The sequence below is a fragment of the Pinus tabuliformis genome, chromosome 7 (genome assembly GCF_031772625.1).
Source record: "Pinus tabuliformis cultivar Carrire ecotype Pingquan chromosome 7, CPIR1, whole genome shotgun sequence".
NCBI classification, from domain to species: Eukaryota; Viridiplantae; Streptophyta; class Pinopsida; order Pinales; family Pinaceae; genus Pinus; species Pinus tabuliformis.
In genome coordinates, this window is record NC_142293.1 from 1,154,204,806 (window position 1) to 1,154,216,681 (window position 11,876).

Genomic DNA, 11,876 nt, shown 5'->3' on the forward strand with positions numbered 1-11,876 from the left:
TTTGCGATACAGTTCCAACTATGAGCGTCGATTGCGATTTGTGATCGGGAGTTAGACAGAATATTTGTATGTGTTATATTGCATATTCCTATTAGGTCCACGATTACCATAGTGTATGGGTCAATGCGCGAATGGTTCAAAATGCCGATTTCGATGTGCGATGATGACCACCGGACGTGATATATTATATATTTTGTTCTATAAACTTGTCAGGTCCATGGTTATCACAAAATGCACGTGTCATGGCTTGGACTATCTGCTGATAAGTTGGAAACGTCGATAAACCTGCCAATGAGCCTCATGCGCAGTTGAAATGGGTTTGCCTTGTTGGAATAGGGCTTCGCTATTATGGTAAGGTTGTTGACGCGTATCCTTCTGGCCTGATTCCACCTACTAACTTGGGTTCTTAAGTTAAAATTGCCTGAGTTTTGAGGGGTTGCCACCATGTTATATATGATTGTTTGTGTCAGAGCAACAGGAGGATAGGGAGTTAGTAGAATAGTTCAGAAGCACATGCACACATCATACCCTGACCCTGGCAGCAAGATGGACCTTGTCTTGAGAAGCAGGGAGGTTCTGATAGGTTGGAGAAGGCCCAATTATCCAAATTGGGAGTTTGGATAGGCATTTTTGCACTATTTTTTGCCAAGACTTCAATGGTATGGCCTGTTTTTTAAGGTGGGCTCTCCATTCTCTGAACATCTTTCAGCTTGGAGGTATAAGTGTTGTAATTTCTTGTCACTTGTAATTTTATCTCTTTTATGCCACTAATTGAATGAAGGCCTCCCCACTATTGAGAAGGGCCCAAAGACGTAGTCCAAATTGGATGAACTCTGTAATCAAATCATTGTGTCATTATTTTCATGTTCTTCTGATTATTTCCACATTGTTTACGTGATTTTAATTTCCATGGTTAATTAACTCTCTTATATGTAATTCCGATGCATCTGTAAGTAAAATATCTTGGATCAAGTTTGGTATCAGAACAACTCTTTGTAGATGCGAATTGCATGATTTTATGCTAACCCAGAACAAGCTGCAAAAAGGAGAAGGAATGCTTAAATCCTTTGATCTTGAAGCAGGATGTTCACAGTGAAGAAGAAACATGTCCAATGAAGAAGCTCGTTGGGAAGAGTAATATAATTTCCAAAAGCTATTCTATAATATGGCAAGAAAAGTGGACAAGTTGTTCGCAGAGTATGAGAATTCACTTGGGAATGAGAAGAAGGATATCGATTATCATGGATCAGAAAATCAGGAAGGTGGCATAAAAGATCCTCCTTCCTTTCCTTCTTCCAGTGATAGTCCTCATCACTCTCAGTGAAATTCCAAGCATACCTCTAAGAAACCATTCTTCAAGTTAGACGTAAATTTTGACATGCCCATGTACAATGGAGAGTGTAGTGCAGAAAAACTCAATAATTGGATCAGATGGATAGAGGTTTACTACCGAATCTAGCATATCGAAGAAGATGAGGCAAAAGTCCAGTTAGCATCTCTTTGACTAAGTCGAACTACACTCATTTAGTCGGAGATCAAAGTGCAAAAAGGCATCACAAAGTCAGGTAACCATCTGTCCTCTTGGTTTAGTTTTATTTATGAATTGAAGGACCAATTCTGCCCTATGGGTTATAAGAGAAGGGCACTTATGGACTGGAAATATCCAAGGCAAGGTAAGGGCTAGAATTTGAAAAGCTTCACTAAATAATTTTGAAAACAAGCACTGAATATGGGCATCTCATTAGATGCGCCTGAGACTATAACTAAGTATATAGGTGTGCTACATAATTACATCAAACACTCATTATTACTATTCAAGCCTATTATAATTAATGCGGCCAGCGTAAAGGTTATTCATACTGAAAGCCGAGGTAAGAATGATCGAGATGATCAAGCCAAAAAAGGCACCATTCAACCCTCAGCACGGAAAATTCTAGAAGAAAGGAAAAGGGAAGGATAGGAAGATTGTTGCAGCAAAGAAAGGGGATGGAGAGACATCATCTTGTACTCATTGCAAGAAATATGGTCATGACGAGGACCACTGCTGGAAGTTGCATCCAGAGTTGAGACTGACGAGATTCAGTGGAAAGGGAAAGAAGAAGACAGTGAAAACATCATAGGACCTTGGATCAGATTTTGGTGATGAAACATTGATCACAAAAATGGGTGCAAGAGGTACTCTTTCTATTAATGATAATTCTTATTCGGTTGGAAGTACTAGTTATTTGAATGAGCCTATAAGTAACGAGACAAAGAGAGTTGAGTTATTCCACATTAGAGTTGTCCTAAAACATACAAAGGTGGAAACTCTATTTCATTCAGTTTCCCAAGAAAACTTAATCTCAAAGTCCTTCATGAAAAATTTAGGCCTTGAAACTAAGCCTCATCCTAGTCCATGCCCGCTTGGTTAGGTAAGTGATAAAGCCACATTGTAGGTCACCAAGTAGTGTAGGGACAAATTTTTTATTGTTTCTAAATTATTTGATGAGGTAAAGTTAGATGTAGTTCATTTGGACATCTATGGAATCATCTTGGGAAGCCCATATCTATATGACAAAAATATTGTTTTCTTTTGGCATGAAAAGAAATACCACCTCACAAAGGATTGGGTAGAATATATAGTCAGAGCTCATCATACAAAAGTTAATGCTAGCCTTGTAAGCATAGGACATATTAAATGAGTAGTTAATTCCAGCAAAGGGTGCATGCTCATGATAGTGAGAGCGAAAGAGGCTGAGATGGCTAACGCTTTCAAAGGTTGTAATCCCAATGATAAGAAAGAATTATTTGATTTTTTTTATTTATTATGATGGATTGTTTCAGGAACTGAGAGGATTTACCCCTAAATAGTAAATCCAACATGAGATCCATTTACAACAAGATGCTCCTTTACCAAATGTTGGCATTTACAGGATGGCTTCTATCAAGATGGAACTGTTAAATCAGAGATTCATCAGACCGAGTTATTCTCCTTGTGGCTCACCGATAGTGTTGGTGCCCAAGAAAGATAGCACATGGAGAATGTGCATAGATTATAGGGCATTGAACAAGATCTGGTGAAGAATTGATACCCTCTCCCTCACATTGATGAATTATTGGATTAGTTGAAAAATGTTGTTTATTTTACAAAGCTGGATTTGCGTAGTGGTTATCACCAGGTTAAAATTGCAGAGTAGGACATTTCGAAAACTACATTCAAAACCAAACAAGGTCTTTTCAAATGGATGGTGATGCCATTCAGACTGTGCAACGCTCCTTCCACGTTTACGAGGGTAATGAATGATTTATTTAGGCTTTTTATTGATCATTTTGTTCTTGTATATCTGGATGATATTCTTGTGTACAATAGGACATGGGATGAACATGTGTGTCATATAAAGAAAGTTCTTGATGTTCTGAAAAGTGAAAAGTTGTATTTGAATCTGTCAAAGTGTGAGTTTGGTAAGACTTGTATGATTTATTTAGGCCACATTGTCAGCAATGGACAATTGATGACAGACCCCTCTAAAGTGGAGGTGACTATGAATTGGCTTGAGCCCACGAATGTTATAGAGATTCAAAGATTTCTGGGCGTGGTATAGTATTGGAGAAGGTTCACTGCGAACTTCTCCATTATCACAGCCCCCTGCCCGCCTTAACTAGTGTGAAGTGGGCCTTTCAATGGGGAAGAAAACAATAGAAATCCTTTGACACACTAAAAGAGAAGATCATCACAGCATGAGTGCTAGACTTACTAAACCTTCAACAACCTTTTGAAATTGAAACAAATGCTAGTGGATATGCCATGGGCACTGTATTGGTGTAGCAAAGAAAGCCTGTGTGTTATCAATGAGAGACTTTCTCCTAGGTTGTTGTGAATTATCCCACATATGATAGGGCATTGCACACCTTGTTCCAGAGTGTAAAGAACTGGAAACACTATCTGATAGGAAAGGAGGCCATCATCCATACAGATGATTAGAACTTATAGTATCTTTAGTCATAGACCAAGCTTCAGCAAGCTCGTCACTTCAGATGGATGGGGTTCCTCCAATAGTTTCATTTGGTGATAAGATAAAGAAGGGAGCCAACAACAAAGTAGAAAAGATGTTTTCTTGCCCTCCTATTTATGCATATGTAGTTTTGCAAAATATTTCTTTATCATTAGAAAGTTATGCTAAACAATATGCTAACGATAGTGATTTTAAAGAAATCTATGCAAAACTAACTCATGGATCGCAAGTGGACAATTATTACATGCAGGGAAATATATTGTATCACCTTGGAAAACTGTTTATACCTAGCAATGAAGGGGTTCATGTAATCAGAGAGGCTCATACCTCTCTGGTGTTTGGTTATTTTGGAATTGAGAAAACTTTATGTCATTTGCAGAGGTTTTGTTTTTGGCCTCATATGAAAAACATTGTGACTCGCTTTGTAAAGGGTTGTGTGTTGTGTTCTATTTCAAAGCCCTCTAATCAAAAACTTGGGCTCTACACATCACTCCCTATTCCGAGTCGACCATGGGAAAGTGTGTCAATGGACTTTGTAGGATATTTTCCTATGTCTAGGAAAGGTCACGACTATTTGTATGTCATTTTGGATGGGTTTAGTAAAATGTCTATTTTAATGCCTTGTAAAAATCAGGTCACTGCTAAGTAGATTACTTATCTTTTCTTTCAACATGTTTGGGTCCATTTTAGGTTGCCCACATCTATTGTGTCAGATCGAGGCTCTCGCTTTCTTGGGGAGTTTTGGACCAGCTTGTGGAGAATGATGGACACTAAGCTAAAAATTAGTATGACATTTCATCCACAGATCGATGGGCAGACAGAGGTTGTCAACCGTACTGTGGTACACTTATTGTGAGGCTATTATGGAAAACATCCCAAGTTGTGGGATGAACAAATTCATTATGTGAAACATGCATATAATCCATTAGCACATTCATCTACACAACGCTCACCATTTGAGACATGTTTTGGATATCTACCTAGAGATCCCTTAGACATGGTCTTTGGGAAGGAGGAGGATAGAAATGGATGAGATGATAGGGGAAAAACAGGGAAGTTCATTCAGCGAATATAGGTGATTCATCAGGTAGTGCAGCAGCAATTGGAGAAGAGTCAAGCTTAGTATAAAGCTCGAAATGATAAGCACCGAGTTGACCATCAGTTTCAAGTTGGGGACAAGGTATGGCTCCATATCAACAAGGATAGAATGAAGGTAGAAGGGAATAATTTAGACCCATCCGATATGGTCCATTCACCATATTGGCAAATATTGGAGAAAATGATTTTCGTCTTGACTTGCCTGGTTATATGCAGATGTATTCAGTGGTAAATGTAGAAAACCTGAAGCTTTATGAACCTCCATTGATTAAGGATACTAAGGAGGTTTCACAGATTCCTACAATGGATGATTTTGCACTAGAGTATCTAGATAAGTTTCCCAAAGATATCATACTTGACCAGAAAACCAAAGCTTCACATGGGGAGATATGGAGTATATCTGCATTGGCTTCAAAGGAATGCATCCAAGCAAAGCTCGATGGATGGAGAAGGAAAAAGTGAAGGAGAAATTTCCACACTTGCCAATTGACTAAAAAGTGTTTTGGTGGTCCAAAATCTCTTAGTGGGGAGGATTGATCCAGGAGGATCCTGGAGGATTGATTTAGGTGGATCTTCAGGAAAGTACCAGTGGCATGTTAAAAGGCTCAAAACTAAAAGAGGAAGAATTTGGATAAACTTAGCATCGGATCGAAGTGCTCGTCATCCTGACTCCAACGATGTTAACGACACTCAAATCTGAGTCTAGATGAAGAAGTTAGGGCAAGTCAAAGTTCGAGTTTGACTTGTCTAGGTGGTAGTAGAAGATGACATGGAAAAAGTTCTAGTAAATGGGGAAGTGCCAAGTGGCAGGCTTCAATTGGGTCCCACATATCACATATTGGGAAAACCAAAGGTCGTAGGTCAAGAATCAACCCCAGCAGTGCCGATTTTCGATTTGTGATAGTGCATATCACAAATTGTGGGTGGATGAATGTTGAAGAATTGGCCTCGACACAGACGGATTGCAATGCGATCACACTCACAGACATAGGAAGGTGTTTGCGATATGGTTTCGGCTGTGAACACTGATTGCGATTTACGATCGGGTGCTGTATGCAATATTTCTATTTGTTACATTACATATTCCCATCAGATCCATGATTATCACAATGTATGGGTCAATGTGCCGATGGTTCAAAGCATCAATTTTGATGTGTGATGGGGACCGTCGGATGTGATATATTATATATTGTGTTCTATAAACTTGTTGTGTCTTGGCTTGGACTCTCCACCGATAAGTTGGAAACACCGATAAACATGTCATCCGGCATCATGCATAGTTGAAATGGGTTTTCCTTGTTGGAACGGGGGTTCACTATTATAATAAGGTTGTTTTCGTGTATCCTTTTGGCTTGATTCTACCTGCTAACTTGGGTTCTTATGTTAAAACTGCCCAGGTTTTGAGTGGTTGCCGCCATGCTATATATATATAACTGTTTGTGTCAGAGCAGCAGGAGGAGAGGGAGTCAGCAGAATAGTTCAGTAACACATAGACACAGTACCCCCTGACCCTGGCAGCAGGCCAGACCTCACCTTGAGCAACACGGAGGTTCCAAGAGGTTGCAGAAGGCCCGATTATCCAAATTGGGAGTTTGGATAAGCATTTTTACACTATTTTTCACCAGGAGTTTAGTGGTATTGTCTGTTTCTGAAACTGGGCTCTCCATTCTCTAACCATCTTTCATCTTGGAGGTATAAGGCTTGTAATTTCTTGTTGCTTGTACTTTTGTCTCTTTTATGCCACTAATTGAATGAAGGCCTCCCCACTATTGAGTAAGGCCTAGAGACGTACTCCAAATTGGACGAACACCATAATCAAATCATTGTTTCATGGTTTTTGTGTTCTTTTGATTATTTCCTCATTTTTTATGTGCTTTTAAGTTCCATGGTTAATTAACTCTGTTATATGTAATTCTGATGCATTTATAAGTAAAAGATATTGGATAAAAAAGGCAAGCAAAATGTTGTTGTAGATGCAATTTCAAGAAAGAATGAGGATGTGGAAGAGTTGCTTTGTGCCATTTCTATTATCCTAACTAATTGGATAACCAAAGCAAGGGATGAATAGAGGAATTATGAAGAAGTGTGCACACTCATTCAAAAGTTGCAGCAAGATCCTAGTACATCTAATACTTTTATCTTGAAAAATGATTCATTGTGGTACAAAGATCCTTATATCTTTGTAAGAATTCCCAACTCAAGAAGAATATTATTTTGGAATTTCACATCTCCCCTTTAAGAGGGAACTTAGTATTTTTAAAAACTTACCATAGGGTAAGGAAGAAATTGTTTTGGGATGGCCTTAAATCTGATATTCAGAATTTTATGGAAGAATCTCTGGGTTGCCAACAAAATAAAGTTGAGACAATTAGGACCTCGAGTCTGTTACAAACTTTAGCCATTACAAGTCAGCATTGGAAGGATGTCTAAAAGGATTTTATCACAGGTTTACCCAAGTTTGAAGGAAAGAGTGTCATCATGGTGGTAGTTGATAGACTTACCAAGTATGCACACTTTTATGTGTTATCTCATCCTTTTAAAGTCAGTGCAGTTTCTACTGCATTTTTGGAAACAATTCAAAAGCTACATGGAAACCCAAAGATTATTGTAAGTGACAAAGATCCCATTTTCGCTAGAAATTTTTGGATGGAATTATTTTCTTGCCTTCATAATCAACTAGCTCATAGCTCATCTTATCATCCTCAATATGATGGAAAACTAAGATAGTGAACAAATATTTGGAAGGATATCTTTGTTGCTTTTTGTCAGATAAACAAACACAATCGATCAAGAAGTTACCTCTAGCTGGATGGTGGTATAACACTTCCTTCCATACTGCAGTGAAAATGACCCCATTTATGTCACTTTATGGATATCATCAACCATGATCCATCACATCATATTTAATAGAAAATTATAAGCTTCAAGAAGTGGAAGATCACATCGAGCATCAAAAACAAGTTCTCCAACTCTTAAATGATAACCTCACTATGGTGCAAATTTGAATGAAACAATAGGAAGATCAACATCACGGTGAAATAAGTTTTGATGTAGACAACTGCATATTTTTACGGCTACAACCGTACAAAAAAATTTCCCTCAAGCATGATAAGAAGTATAATAAATTATCACCCAAGTACTATGCTCCTTACAAGGTGTTGAAAAACATTGGTACTATGCCATACAAATTGGAGTTTCCTAATCTTCCTGAGTACACATAGTTTTCCATGTCTCATGCTTAACAAAGGTTATTAGTGACAAGCTCTCAGTTCAAACAGTGTTGCTAAAACTTGACGAAGAAGGAAAAATCATATTTGGGCCTTAACCAGTCACAGAAACAAGGATTCAACAACTACGGAATCGATTAATTTCAGAGTATCTCATTAAGTGGAAGAATTTACCTGCCAAAGATTCCACATGGGAGGATGACAATTTTATAGAGAAGCATCCAGACCTACTCAAGAATTGAGCACAACACTTTTTTGAAGGAGAGGGGCATGTTAGGTCCCTATAATACTAGTGTATTCCCCTTATTGTTATTATTATAGCCCCCTATTGTTATTTTTGTACCCTTGTATCCCCCATGCTGTGATTGTTGTGCCCCAAAAAGCCCACTTTTGTTATTGTTGTGCCCTTACATTATTATTTTTATGTCGGCTCTTATTATATGGTGACCCCTTAGACTCCTATATATACCAAGGAGGTATTATCATTTGAATTATCTAAGAATTGTTCATTTATGTAATGTAAAGGAGGTTTCCCCCTCGAAGAGGAATTTTTTTAAGTTGTTGATCTATCTTTTTTGTGAGCTAGTTGCATAACAAAAATTGATGGTGAAAGGCTGCAAGATATCATCCATCAGCCTCATGAAAGTTGTTGGTGCAGTTTTCAAACCAAAGGGCATGACCACACATTCAAAAATACCTACATTAGAATTGAAAACAATCTTCCATACATGATTCCATTTTATTGGGACTTAGTGGTAGCTAGAATTCAAAATAGTCATACTAAAGCTCTTGCCCCCTTGAGTTAGTTAAGAAGGTCATCAATTTGTGGAATTGGATACTAGTTCCTAACTGTAATTTTATTCACGTCTTGATAATCAGTGCAAAGTCGCCAAGTCTCATATTTCTTCTGTATGAGTACAATTAGTTTTCCTTAGGGTGAGAAACTCAGTCAGATGTGCCTCTTTTGGAGTAGCTCTTAGACCTATCACTCAAATTCCTCATTTTCCAAAAGAGAGAGGTGATAGATTAGTCCATTTTGTAGAGGTGTGTTGGGGGTCAAATCGATTAAATTCTTGACCTAACAATAGAAAGGTACTTGAGTGAGTGAGGAGAATATGTCTTTATATTCTTCCACAACCTTGTCCACTTGTCTCTTCTACTTGGAGGATCCCTGTATGGAGGCCATGGATGTGGCCACAATCTTCTCCATACCTTGGGAGAAAATTAGAAAGAAGACAATTTCTTGGTCTAGGAGATGACCTTATTTCATTACTTAGGAAATATCAAAGAAATGGCAGTAGGCAGGGCTACCCTCTAGTATCTTATATAGTTATCTACCCAAAGTAATAATAACACTATGAAGTCTATATTAATATAAAATGTGACTCTTTCAAAAGTATGGTTGTCCTAAAAAATCATCACAAACTTCAACGGGATAAATATTTTAATGTCCCCCCAGTAACTCGCATGAAAATGCTTGGAGTTAGAAATTTTTTATAGCATTTACCAACGTGTATCTTTCTAATTTACTTTCCATATTCCTTCTATGACCATTAAATAAACCATTATCATTACATAGAGTAATCTTTAGTAAAGTAATAGTAAGGTACACAACCATTAATTTCCATTGTTGTAGCATATTAGCTTAAAATTCCTAATGTAACCATGCATAAATTCCATGATTGTTTTAACTTAATTATTTAATCACATTCTTGATAATATAAACGTCATTTCATGCAAGGAATCGATATCATAAAAATCGCACAACAAGCAATCACATCATTAAACACTATAATAGCCTATAAACCACATAGGGTTAAAGCCAAAAAATGTTTTATTTTATTATTAAACACTCATGAGGGTGTTAACCTCTCACTCAATGCTTGTAAGGGAGACCATCCCTTAACCATTTTCATAAAATATTACAAATAATCTCATCTCAAAAACAACATAACTAGTTATAAGATATTACAATCATCATGACATGATTTACCCACAAAACCTTGAGCATTATGTCTTTGGGGCCTAATTATTCCCATCAGTGGATTATCCTATAGCTGACATTCCTTCAATCTACATATACCACTAACTTATTACCTAACATAATGGTAAACATAATCTATGTTTGGTTATGTCGCAGTCTTTTTTGGCAACTTCTATTGTCAAAAACCTTTGATATCATGTTTAGATCAAAAATTAATGAAACCAATAATAAATCTATACTAGTGATGTTTCATCATCTATTGATGTGAATTCAAGAAATGTAAGCACAATTGTGTGACATTATTCCCATAACAATCACTACACATGCATTAATTATAAGCATATAACTATTATAGCATGTCTAATTTTACCCTTGCACAAGCACACTTTTTCCAAGAGGAAACCCACTACAACAATCCTTATTCTTTTAAAGGAAATTAGCACACTAGCCATGGTTTTGTCATGTGAATAGATAAACTTTTCACAATTGCATGCAAATACATAATCTTTTCTCAAAAGAAAGCTAACATAATCATGCATGCAAATGCATAATATTTCCAAAAGAAAACTAACATAATCTTGCATGCAACTACATAATCTTTCCAAGGGAAAGCTAACATAAAATATACTATTTGTGTGCATGCACTATACCTGTTCTTTCTAAGAGCATATTTTCCAAGGAGATTTATTTGTAATACCTATTGTACTTGAAAATACATGCTCTATTCCAAGTAAATCTAACATGATAATTATTATTTCTTGCATATAGATACATGTACTTATCCAAAGTAAAGCTAACATATTTATTGCCTACAATTACATGTTTATTTTCAAAAAGTTTAACACAATAGCTATATTATCCTCTGCATTCAAATATATATATCTATATATATATATATATATATATATATATATATATATATATATATATATATATCTTTCTTTCCAAGAAATATATCATAATGAATTATTATTTTCATGCAATATCAATATAAATCACTAAGCATAAAACAACACATTCTTTTCCAAGAACACTAACACATATATATATCTATATATCTTTCTTTCCAAGAAATATATCATAATGAATTATTATTTTCATGCAAGATCAATATAAATCACTAAGCAGAAAACAACACATTCTTTTCCAAGAACACTAACACATTAGCTCTCTCTATATGTACATAACCAACTATTCTTTTCAAGAGAATTAGCATCATGGCTATTGTTTTGTGCATCTCTACAAATGTTATTTTTCAAAAGAAATCATAATATTTGTTCTTTCAATGCATGCAAGAACACATATTTATTTCTCAATAAATCTACCCCAAATAGTTCTTCTATCCATCCATAAAAAAATATATATAATTTTTTAGCAGTATTTTCAAGACAACAACATGGATCACACAGGTTCATGGTTTATTTTCAAGAAATTACTCTAGTTAACATTTATTTGTTCACAAACCATGAAAATCCTTTCAAGAACCCATGCAATACACACAAGAATTAACCTTGTTAACTTATCTTCATTTTTCAAGAGCTCACACAAATATTTTCAAAATTATTCTCATTAAAT